Source organism: Cherax quadricarinatus, chromosome 69 (assembly GCF_038502225.1).
Source record: "Cherax quadricarinatus isolate ZL_2023a chromosome 69, ASM3850222v1, whole genome shotgun sequence".
NCBI lineage: Eukaryota > Metazoa > Arthropoda > Malacostraca > Decapoda > Parastacidae > Cherax > Cherax quadricarinatus.
In genome coordinates, this window is record NC_091360.1 from 16,012,962 (window position 1) to 16,025,316 (window position 12,355).

Sequence of the window (12,355 nt, forward strand, 5' to 3'; positions counted from 1 at the left end):
GTGTTGCAGTGTCTGACAGATTGAACAATAAAATGGTATAAAATACCGACAGGTTGTTAGGTAAGACACATATGCAACGTTTCATAATAAAGATACCTAACTGTTGCATATGTGTCTTACCTAACAACCTGTCGGTATTTTATACCATTTTATTGTTCTACCAATCATCTCATGAAATTCAGAGACGCCCAATTAGTGATTAAAGAAACTAATTTCCGCAGACGCAAGTGCCTCGAATCAGCACTGATCGCTGTTTCGAATACTATTAAAAGTACCTCTACTGTCTCCAGTATAAAAATCAATTATGCTGTCAACTGAAGAAGCTTACTAAGCTGGCGAAATGTTTCTTATTCATCACGAAGGGTTAATATTAATTACAGTGAGTGTTGCATATGTGTCTTATTCATCATGCATTTTTAATATTAAGGACATTAAGTATTACACATATGTCTTATTCATCACGAAGGATTAATATTTAGAACATAAGTGTTTTTCGTGTCTTATTCATCATGAAGGGATTAAGGATTATTAGATAAGTAATACACTCAGTCACACATGTTTCTACCCTCCCGGCGAGGGTAGAAACATTGGGTTTGTTTCTTGACACCGGTTGTCCATGTTCCCCATCAGTAAATTAGATACCTGGGTGTTAGTCGACTGGTGTGGGTGGCATCCTGGGACAAAACTGACCAAATTTGCCCTAAATGCTCAGCATAACAAGCGGCTTTCTATATAATAGTATGTCACTGATGTCAGTTAGGACTGTATACCATGTACATGTACTTGTAGAAATATAGTTATTATTATTATTATTATTATTATTATTATTATTATTATTATTATTATTATTATTATTATTATAATTATTATTATTATTATTACGTCAAGTCCTAGGCAGCTCAGGTCAGCGCATTAAGACAATTCCTGCAAATCTGCGTCTAGCTGGCTTCATGGATTAGTCTACGGACGCCAGATGTTGCAAGCCTCAGGATTAGTCAACAATTTGAATGACTTTCTGATAGATTGGGAGTTAATGACATACGACCTGTCGCGCACCTGTCATAGGATGGTTGCGCGGCACTATGATTGCAGGACTGTAACCATCCATCCCAGGCTGGAGGGTTGGAATTATCGAGCCCTCGTCAGAGGGTTATTAATGGTATCCTCGTTGATATATCACTAATCCTACCTTGAAAGCCAGTGATGGGCTATGTCAGGACACTGTCCCTCCTCTTCCTATTCTTTTTCTTCTTCTCCTCCTCCTCCTTCTCCTCTTCCTGCTTCTCCTCCTCCTTCTCCCTTTGTCTAATAATAATAATAATAATAATAATAATAATAATAATAATAATAATAATAATAATAATAATAACATTGTCCTCATCGCTCTCGGGCTGTGTGGACAGGCTGCGCAGTCGCTCCTGAATCAGATGGTTTTCTGCGCAGTTTTCCTCAGTACTTTCATAATGGCGGAAGGTGCACGTAGACGTGTCAACACTGTTTGTCTTGAACTTGTGAAGGGATCGCTCAATAGTCAGAACACCCATCTTTTGCTGACGGCGATATTAAGAGACACGTATGGCATCGCAAATGAGGAGCTCTATGGCATGTCATTGAATGGTAGTTGAAGGCTTTTCGTCAAATTCCGACAGAGCAGCACCTATGAAAATATGGTGGCCAGGTATCAGGATGTGGTTAAGCCGGTTAACCCTGGTGTTACTGTCCGCCTCCATGATGTATTAGGGTTTTACACTTGGATCAAGGTGCGTAATGTTCCTTTTGAAGCTGATGAGAGTTATTTAAGGAACGTTTTTGGGCGTTATGGTACGATACATTTGGCGACATTGGGACGTTGGCGTGATGGATCGCTTGTTGGTATGCCGGAAGGGTCTTTTTCCCTTAAAATGTCCCTAAAGCACCCTATACCATCGTACGTGGTGATGGAGGACTTCCATACTCAAGTCTTCGTTACGTACATGGGTCAGAGACGTACGTGTCGACTTTGTGGGATACATGACCACATTGCAGAGCAATGTCCTACGTGACGAGGTAGATCAACGGATGATGCAAGGACTGATGACACAATGAAGCAGCAAACATACGATACGGCAACGTAGCATGAGTCTCTGGCACGGGAGACGTGGAGTGAGGAGGTAGAGAGGGAGACAGAGTTGTCTTCTACATGTATGACCCTACCTGGAATTGGAGAGGACACAGGCTTGGTGTCGGCGACGGGTGAGGAGGATTCTGCAATTGCTCAGGATGTGATGGAGGCATCCATTCAGGAGGCTCTGCATGAATTGCTGGACGTTTCGGCGTCTGCGATGACCCATGCTGGGCTGGAAAACGAGGGTGTAGAGGCAAGGGCAGGAGGCCCCAATGTGCAGGTCGCATGTGGTGTGGAAGCAGAGCAGGCTGTAGTAGTGGACCTCCACAGGGATACCAGTCTAGAGGAGGATATGGTTGCAGATCGTAGTTCTCTCAAGAGAGCTGCTGCGATAACCGATAGTGATGACGTTTTGACTCCTGGGCAAAGGTCTGGGAAAAATGCATGGTACGATGTGCCCCGTAGGGGTACGGGTGGAACAAAGAGTGTTGAGCATGTGAAAGGGGAAGGCACGAGGGGGAGAGGGGGGAGAGGGGGGTGCTCATCTAGGATCTAAGAATATTAAGGTGTCTAAAGGCAAGCCTCCATTAAATCCTTCAAGTCTATTACTTTAAATATTAACGGGTTGAAATCAGTAGATAAATGTAAGAGTCTGGAGGTATTTTTAAAGAGATATGTACCTGACGTCGTGTTCCTGCAAGAACACAATTATAAATCATTGGGAGAGTTAATGATTGATGGATACGATGTGTACATGGGCTGTTCTTCACGATTGAAAGGTGGTGTGGCATTGTTAATTAAAGAAGTTAGCCCGTTTTCTCTGCAAAGATGTGAGGTGGGGGAGGAGGGGCGGGTTGTTCGGTTGGATGGCGCATGGGGTGGGGTTCAAGTGGGTTTCATAGGAGTGTACAGGCCTGCGGAAGGAGACATGGGCGTCAAAAATAGGTTCTTTAGGGATGTCCTTGTTTACCATTTAAGATCGCTGCCAGTCGTAGCGATTCTAGAAGGTGATTGGAACTGTATTGTTCGCTGTAAGGATGTAGAACCTAGAGGAAGGGGTTTTTTCTCGGGGTATTTAGGGGATCTGTTGCGATGTGTGAATGTAGTGGGCGTGGGAGGGGAGGAGGTGGGTGGGGTCATGCATACGTTCATTAGGCGCGATTATGCGGCGAGGCTGGATCGAATCTATGTTTCTCGGGGGGTGAGGGTAAGCAGCGTTTGTGCATTGAATGTGAGCTTCTCTGATCATAGAGGGGTTCTGGTAGACTTGGATTGGGAGGGATTGCCAAAGTGTTTCAGGGGTTATTGGAAGTTGAATGTTGGGTTATTGCACAAAGGGGATGGGAGAGAATCTTTTGAGAGTGCTTGGGGGAGATGGTGGGCAGATGGTTCGGGGGGTAGACTTCCTTGAGTGGTGGGACATGGTCGGTAAGGGGAAGGTGAGGGATTTTTATCAGAAGCGGGGAAAGGAAGAGCGGAGATATCAATATGGTGTTTTACATTACCTTGAAGGTCAACTGCAGGAATGCTATATGGGAGGGGAGGGTGAGTATCCAGTGGTTGAGATTGAGGGTTTAAAACAACTGATTAGGGACATTAAAAATCGTGAATTTGATGCGGCACGAATCGCGGGAGGAATCGATGAGGTTTTATGGGGCGACTGTCTTTCAGCATATGTCTTGAGAGAGCAGGGAAAACGTCGCAGGGCGACGGAAATAATGAGCTTGAGTGTCCAGGAGCAAATGGAGGGGTATCGTCAGGGGCAGGTGCTCATGTCAACAGAGGGTATGGGTTGCTACGTGGATGCATGGTACGAGATGCATGGCAAAAGAGTGGGGGTTAATGATGAGATGCTAGGGGAAATGGGTGAATGGGTATGTTGTAATCTAGAGCATAAGGATCGGATGAATCTGAGTGGACCTATAAGCGAGGAGGAGATTAGAATGGCAGTGGAGGGTATGAGTGTGGGAAAATCGCCGGGGATTGATGGTATTCCTTGTGATTTTTATAAGGAAAACTGGGAATGTTTGCATGAATTTTTAGTGGTTTTATTTAATGCTATGAAAACCTAAGGTAGATTGGGGGAACAGCAACGTACTGGTGTGGTGGTCATGGTCCCGAGAAAGAAGTCTTGTGATTACGTACACGATTATCGATCGATATCTTTAATGTGTGGTGATTACAAGATCTTTGCTAAAATGTTAGGGAATAGGATGAAACGAGTTCTTGACAAAGTTTTGGATGAGGGTCAATATGGTGTGCCTGGGCGATCAATGTGTGTGGGGCAAGGGATCATACGTAGGTTTATAGACAAAAGTGGGGGGCAAATAAAGGTGGGGTATTAGCATTGGATTGGCATGTGGCATATGATTGTGTGGAGTGTGAGGCGCTGTGGAAGTTAATGCAGTGGCAAGGGTTTGGGAGGGAAATCGTCAGTTGGGCAAAGGTGTTGTATGAACAGGCCATGGTATGGGTGCAGGTAAATGGTAGGCTAGAAAAACTAGTTAGGATGGAAAGGGGCTTGAGGCAAGGGTGCCCTGTGTCACAGCTTCTCTGCGTTGATTCAGGATCCGTTCTATAGGGCTGTGCGAGGGAGTGTAAGGGAGGGAGTGAAGAGAGATGAAGTGGCTGTGGAACCATGGATCATGGGTTATGTGGATGATACCACGGTTCTATTTAGAAGGTCAAAAGATTTATGAAAGGTGGGTGAATTGGTGGAGTGTTTCGGAATGGCAACAGGGATGACGGTTAATAGAGAAAAGTCTATGCTTATGAGGATGGGGGATGGCGTGGGTGGGGCTCTAGGACAGGAAGAAGGCTGGCCCCTGGTGTGTCAAATTAAGGTGTGTGGGGCTGTTCATATGGGAAATCTTCAGGAGGCGAGGGAGGTGAATTCGAGAGAAGCTGTGGATAGGGTTCTGGATAGATTGGTGGGATTGCGTACAGGAGGTCTGACGTTACATCAGTGTGCTATTGTGGTGAATGTGCTTTTGTATGGTAAGCTGTGGCATGTGGTAGGTATATATCCCTTGAATACATGCGATGAGAAGCGTCTGTTGAAGCGTGTATATCGATATATTTGGGGTTCGGGATGTGACTGGTCATCGAGAGATGTTGTGTGTCTCCCGGCATGCCGGGGAGGGCTGGGGTTAATGGCGTTGCATCAAAGGATGTTGGGCATGTATGTTAAACACAGTTATTTGCGGGAGGGTAGGGTTGCAGGCACAGGTTTGGCATGGGTTCGAAGGGATTTGGAGTGTTGGATGAGGGGTAGAGATGTCCAGATGTGTGAGGAAATGTTGAGGTTATTAATTTATGCACGGGACCCACGCAGGGTCAAGATAGGAAGACTGGCTCAGGTGGGTGGTAGGGAGATGGTTGCTAAGGTGGAAGGTATATGTCGGATGTATACGTGGAATGATATATGGGGCCGTTTAAAAGGGTTACGATTGAAGGCAGTGGTAAGGGAGGTAATGTTTAAATTTCTCCACAATATATTGCTGTGTGGAGAAGTGTTGGCAAATAGGCGTGTGCAGGAGGGTGGGGAGTGTTGTGTGTGTGGGGACAGATCACTCTTTGATGTTCCTCGTGTCCATCTCACACTATGCAAAAACTCAATGCACATAAAAGGCCCTAAAATCTGGAATTCATTACCTGTAAATATAAAAGAAACACAACCTGTTTATAAATTCAAGTCTCTTCTCAAAGATTACTTACTCACCCAAAACCAAATAAATACTGAATAACTGAACATTATAAATTGTATATCTTAAATGTTTCTCACAATTATATCACATAAATGTTAAACCTAAAACCCAATCTAACTTTATTATTTTTTAAATACACTACCTAACAGAATCACTACCTAACTGAATGCAACCATATGACCTGTCTTTGTAATACTCACTTGTGCTTTATAGTTATCTGTTTACATTAATGTTTTATCACTGATTTCATCATTGCTTAGTAGCAGCGCTGTATAGTCCTTGTGGCTTAGCGCTTCTTTTTGATTATAATAATAATAATAATCATTGCTTAGTTAATCTTAAGTTAATTTTAAGCCAGCCCGTAATGCTATGCATAGTATAAGTGGCTTTGGCATACTGCTCTTATCTGTATTTTTTTTGTACCTCTGTATGTGTGCACAAATTGGAAATAAATAAATAAATAAATAAATAAATAAATTGACACTGTCTTTCATGTGGTGTTTTTTTTTGTGCGAGGCTGGAACCAGTGAGGGAGTGGTTTAGTAGGGTTTTATGTATGGTGGGTGGAGGTGGAATTAGTGTTTTAAGGGCGTTAAGCTTAGATGTGGGGGGTGGGGTTGCCGGTGCAGAATGCAATGGGTTATCTAGTCACAGATTTTGTGTATACGTCATGGGTTTACAGACATGTGTCAGTAAGGGAGAGAATCAGGGCACTGGCAGCAATATTTTATGGGACGCAACGGAGGAATAAGGACATCACTGGGAACAGGTGGCATTTAACCTTTACGAAGGGATATCGAAGCTTCCGCGTCAGGGACTTATGGGCGTTGCAAGCTTAAGGGGTAAAATGAAGCTGGCTTCTTGAGGTATGCGTGGGCGTGAGTGATGTTTTTAATCAATAAAGGTGTGGTGTACGGTGTGATAGTTCAGTAAGCTTGGTCAGTTTCAGAAGACTGCTTAGTTAAGGTTAATGAGATATAATGCTGTAATGATATAATAATTAGTTAAGCATTTGAGACTGTTCAGAGATTACTTCCAACAAAATCACTGAAATGTATCAATTCAGTAATAATGAATATTTCAATATGAGTATGTTGTGACTTTTCTCCTTTACTGCATAAAGTTTTTGAGGAGATACATAACAAATTCATTATTTTAAAAATAATTGGATTTCTCCTAATATAAATAGACTTAACCATTCTGTGGAATCTGCTGTAATTCGTCTGTGATCAAAAGGTTCCAAGATTATACATATGCTGTATAAATTTTGCAGTTGATGATTTATATGATCATGTAATTTGTATAATGCTTATTTTTGTTATGGAGTCATGTTTTAGAATAATTACCAGAGTTTGTTTTTAAGTAAAATCTCATAAACAGTTGCATGTCTATCTAAAAGTTACATAAACTAATGTTTGATCACTGCTGTGATCATTAAGTGTGCGAATGATGTGGATGTATTTATAGATGGGTTTTAATGGGGGGGGGCTGCCCCCCAACAGTTTTGTGTGTATGTGTCAGATATTTTACCATTTGGTATAATGTGTGTCAGTGAATGGTATATATGTATTTTGCGTGTTTGTTACACATTCCTATTTTGCATTGGGTTTTCAAAATTTTTCTTCTGCACTTGTGATATGATTCTTAGTAATCTTGTTCAGATCCTGTATTGTGGTGTTATGTAATATTTTATAAAACTTTGTAATTTATGTTTTAAATAAAATAAAAAAAAATAATAATGCATATTGTAATGTAGTTTTGTGTAATCTTGATTAACATCGGTACATGGGACATAATGTACAGGGGATGACGGACACTATGTGTCACCACCAAGTTAAACGTCTGTGTGTATTTTCACAATGTAATTTATAATTTTGTGTAACAACTGATACTGTGTTCTTTTATCTATTTAATGTATTGTATTGTTTTAAATAAAATATAAATAATAATAATAATAATAATAATAATAATAATAATAATAATATCTTTATTTCTACAAGTACATGTACAAGGTATACAGTCCTAGCTGACATCAATGACATACTACTTCTTTGCCTTTTTCTCCCTCCTCCTTCCCCCTCACCCTCTTCTTCAGAATACGTCAAGTTTGCTGAGAGGTTGTTACCCCGGCAGATGACTCCACTAGCTGTGACGTGGAGTGACAGTACTGTTGTGTTGGTTCAGTGATGTCTGTTGTCACCTTCAGTCGCTTGTGAGAATTAACGTGGTAGAGTTCTCTTGCCTCTGCTGAGTGGCTATACCGTGTTATTATTGTTGTTTAGATATCGCCCAGTATTATGACTGTTTGTAGGTAGTGGATTAGTGCTTTAGCTGTTTTCTGTTTTATTTATAGTGGGAAGAATCAACCTGCCTCAAAAAAAAAAAAAAAAAAAAAACGGTAAAGGGGATTTTCAAGGTGGCAAGGTCGTGTCTCAATGAAATAGAAAATGCTCTATTGCATATATATATATAAATATATATATATATATATATATATATATATATATATATATATATATATATATATATATATATATATAGGCAAGGAATTCGCAAGAGCAGGCGAAATATACACAAACACTGATCTCTGGCTGAAGGAGACTCGAACCTACGAACCTTGGAACAAGGTACGCAGTGCTATACCATTCTCACCACACTGGACCAATACCTTGGAGTCCAGCTTGCGATATATATATATATACATATATATATATATATATATATATATATATATATATATATATATATATATATATATATATATATATATATATATATATATATATATATATATATATATATATATATATATATATATATATATATATATATATATGTCGTGCCGAATAGACAGAACTTGCGATCTTTGCTTAAATAGCAACGCTCATCTTGCCGAATAAGACAAGTGAAAATTTTTGTATGCAATAATTTCGCCAAAATCATTCTGAACCTAACGAAAAAAATATATTTCACTGTGTTTGTTTAGTATTAAATTATTGTAAACAAATCTAAAATATATTTAGTTGGGTTAGGCTAAAATAAATTGTTCTTGTTATAATAAGGTTAGGTAAGTTTTCTAAGATTCTTTTGGTGCAAAATTAAAAATTTTTACATTAACATTAATGAAAAAAACATATCTTTAAACATATAAGAGAAAACTTCAGAAAGGACTTAATTCTAAATGAGTTCTTGCTAATTGACCAGTTTTACATATTCGGCACGACATATATATATATATATATATATATATATATATATATATATATATATATATATATATATATGTATATATATGTATATATATATATATATATATATATATATATATATATATATATATATATATATATATATATATATATATATATATATATATATATATTCTGTACCTGCGGATGTGGGCTGCTATCTTAGCGTATACTAGCCTTAGCCTGGTCACTGATAATAGTTCTCAGAATGCCTTTGTGATCATAGTTTTCAGTGTACCTTTGTGATAGTTTTCAGATTACATTTATGATGATAATTTTCAGATTACATTTGTGATGATAGATTTCAGAGCACCTTAGCGTGCTATATATAGGGTTGGCAGGGTTGTAATGAGCCGTGGTTACCCACCATCTACTTCACTGTGTGTGGCTTCGCAATGTGCGGGTACCCACTGAGATGATGTGTCGTATCGTCATATCATATTGGGTATGACAGGCAAGGATATTAGGTAAGACACATATGCAACAGTTAGGTATCTTTATTTCGAAAATTTTCGATTACTTAGTAGGTTTCTTTAGTATAGTACAGAAAACGTGTGGAAGTAGGTCGTGCCCAAGGGTTAGGCAAGCGAAGAATTCCCAAGTATTAAGATCCCAAGAAGTTGCAGTATCTGACAGGATTGTAGATGAATGGTTCAGAGAACCGACATGTTGATAAATTAGACACATGTGCAACTCTTGGGTATCTTTATTGAGGAAACGTTTCGCCACACAGTGATTTCATTAGTCCATACAAAGGAGAATCGTGAAGAGCAGGAGGAGAATGAGGTAATCAGTCCCTCAGCCTTGAGTCGATGTTTTCAGTCCATCAATCTTGAATAGAATGCAGCATATGAGCGGACAAGTAGCTTATATACCGTAGGCAGGAGAGGTACAGCAGTCGTAGGTGGTGGCACATTCATCTACATAGCACAGAAAAGTTGATAGAAGCAGAAGAGATGTGAAGACGATGTAATCAGTCCATCACCCTTGAAGACGTAGTTTTGAGGTGGTCAGTTCCTCAGCCTGGAGAAGAGTTTTGTTCCATAGTCTGAAACAATGTGATGTTGAAGTGAGAGTCAGGAGGTGAGATGTAGGCCACTAGTAGAAGAAAGAATGTAATCATGTAATCACGTCCCTCTCAAATCCACCCCTTCTCACTTGTAGAAGTTGTCCAAGTTGTTTTTTGTTCTGTACCAAGATACCATTGTGTTGCAGTGTCTTCAAGGGTGATGGACTGATTACATCGTCTTCACATTTCTTCTGCTTCTTCCAACTTTTCTCTACTAGACTGAAGAAGCCTGCTGTGTAGGCGAAACGTTTCCAAATAAAGATACATAACTGTTCAATATGTGTCTTACCTAACAACCTATCGGTATTTTATACCTTTTCAATATTCACAGGGCATGGATATTAAAGTTCCTATGCACGTTCTGAAATGATAATAAGAGCCTGGATAGCACTTTTTGGAGTCGCTATAAGTTTTATAATTGTCAAGCAGCAACAGAGTGTTCGGCGATGTAAGAGCCTGATCAGTTTCCTCTTACAGTTTAGATGTGAAGACTCAGAAAGAGTTTTGAATAATTTCTATCGCATTTTGAACTGGAAGCGAGGAATCTATAATGCAGGTATCACAGAGGGTATATTATTGTTGAGGATTCGTGAGCTATCTGTATAAATTTCTGCTGTAGTGGAGTGAATTTTGTGCATTGTTGACGTACTATTAGAAACTCTTGCATCTTGTAGTGCTGTTCTGGGAGTATCATTGTCAAGGTGAGTTACTGCATTATGATTAATATTCTTCCAAGACGGAATAGACGGAACTGCTGTTTGACTTTACTAGTTAGAAAGATGGGAGGAGAAAATATGTAGGCCACTTTTTAGTAAGGGTTGCAGGTGTGAGATGGTTCTAGTTTGCAGTGGCAGAGATGTGTTTGACGTGTAGAAATGCAGAGGGAGAGGTGGGTCGTACAAATTGTCTCTTCATATAGTTAAAATACCCCAAAAGTGGTGTGACCACTTACCTTTATTACCCCACCTCCCCTCCCCACACCTATCCTTTTCCTATATTTCCACCCTTACTTATTCTTCTTCTTTCCCCATCTTACCAAAGTTCTGGTGAATAAAGCTCAAAGGTGTGTGCAAGACTCCACGGACAGCGAGTGCGCAGGCATGACAATATAGTTGATGCTATTGCACTGGATTGTACTGAAAAGAAAAATGCTGTTGTGAAGGAGCCACATAAACCTACTGTTGACGGCACACGGAAGCCTGATCTCATTATTTGTAATGTGGAAAATAAGAAGGCTTTTGTGCTGGATTTCAAAATACCAAGTAACTCAAATATATCAACTATGGCTGAACAATATCAACAGAAGGCTGAGTACTACGATACCGGGCAAATTCGAAACTGGACTGCAAGATGGGCGACTTAGCAGCTACACTTACATGATTCACAGCAGGACAATGAGGAGTTGCAACAAGAAGACAGCCGGTCCATAGATCCCGATAGTATAACCGTCGGAGCAGTGATTATAACCTGGAGAGGAGCGATGTCCCCGAAGTCATATACAATCCTGAATAAGTATCTCAGGATTGGGTGGTCAAAGTTCGAGTTTTGTAATATAAAGGCCTTGGAGGGACTGATATTACAGTAGAGAATGGACTCTCAATGGGGTGGCCTGAGAGCCGTATAGCCCCATAGCTACGGAATAACCGCATGCTAGGAGGGGTGGCTTATGTCGTTGAGCCCCTCCACAGAAGATTTTGCTGCGGGAGTGGAGGAGAAGACCAAATATGGCCAGCAAATACTCAGCAACGAAATTAATAATAGAATGATTTGACAACCAGCAATTTTGTGATAAGATTGAGTATCAACAGTACAAACTGTGACCTTAGAGTTTCATCCCACAACCCAAGAAGCTTTCATGGCACATCTAGTCTCATGCACTTTAAATTTAACTGTATGTATGGACAGGTTCCAGAGGTGCCAGTGCAATTTTTTTTTATGGAAGACGGTGTCCCTCGCTATACTGCCAAATACATAAAGTCTTGCCTAAATTATCATGATTTTTCCAAACTTTAGTGACTCGCCTGGAAAGTCCCTGGAAACTTTACTGAGCGTAAGCTCGGTGGCATGAACGTGTCCGCAAACCCTCTAGTCTTGAGTTCCATGAAGCGGATGTGGCAGGGTAATAAGTTTTCTATTCATAAGTTAACTTTATCAATGCCTAGGAGACTAAGAGACTTAAGGAGTGCGTCTATATGAAGGGTAAACTATGAAATACTAGTTTAGGTGA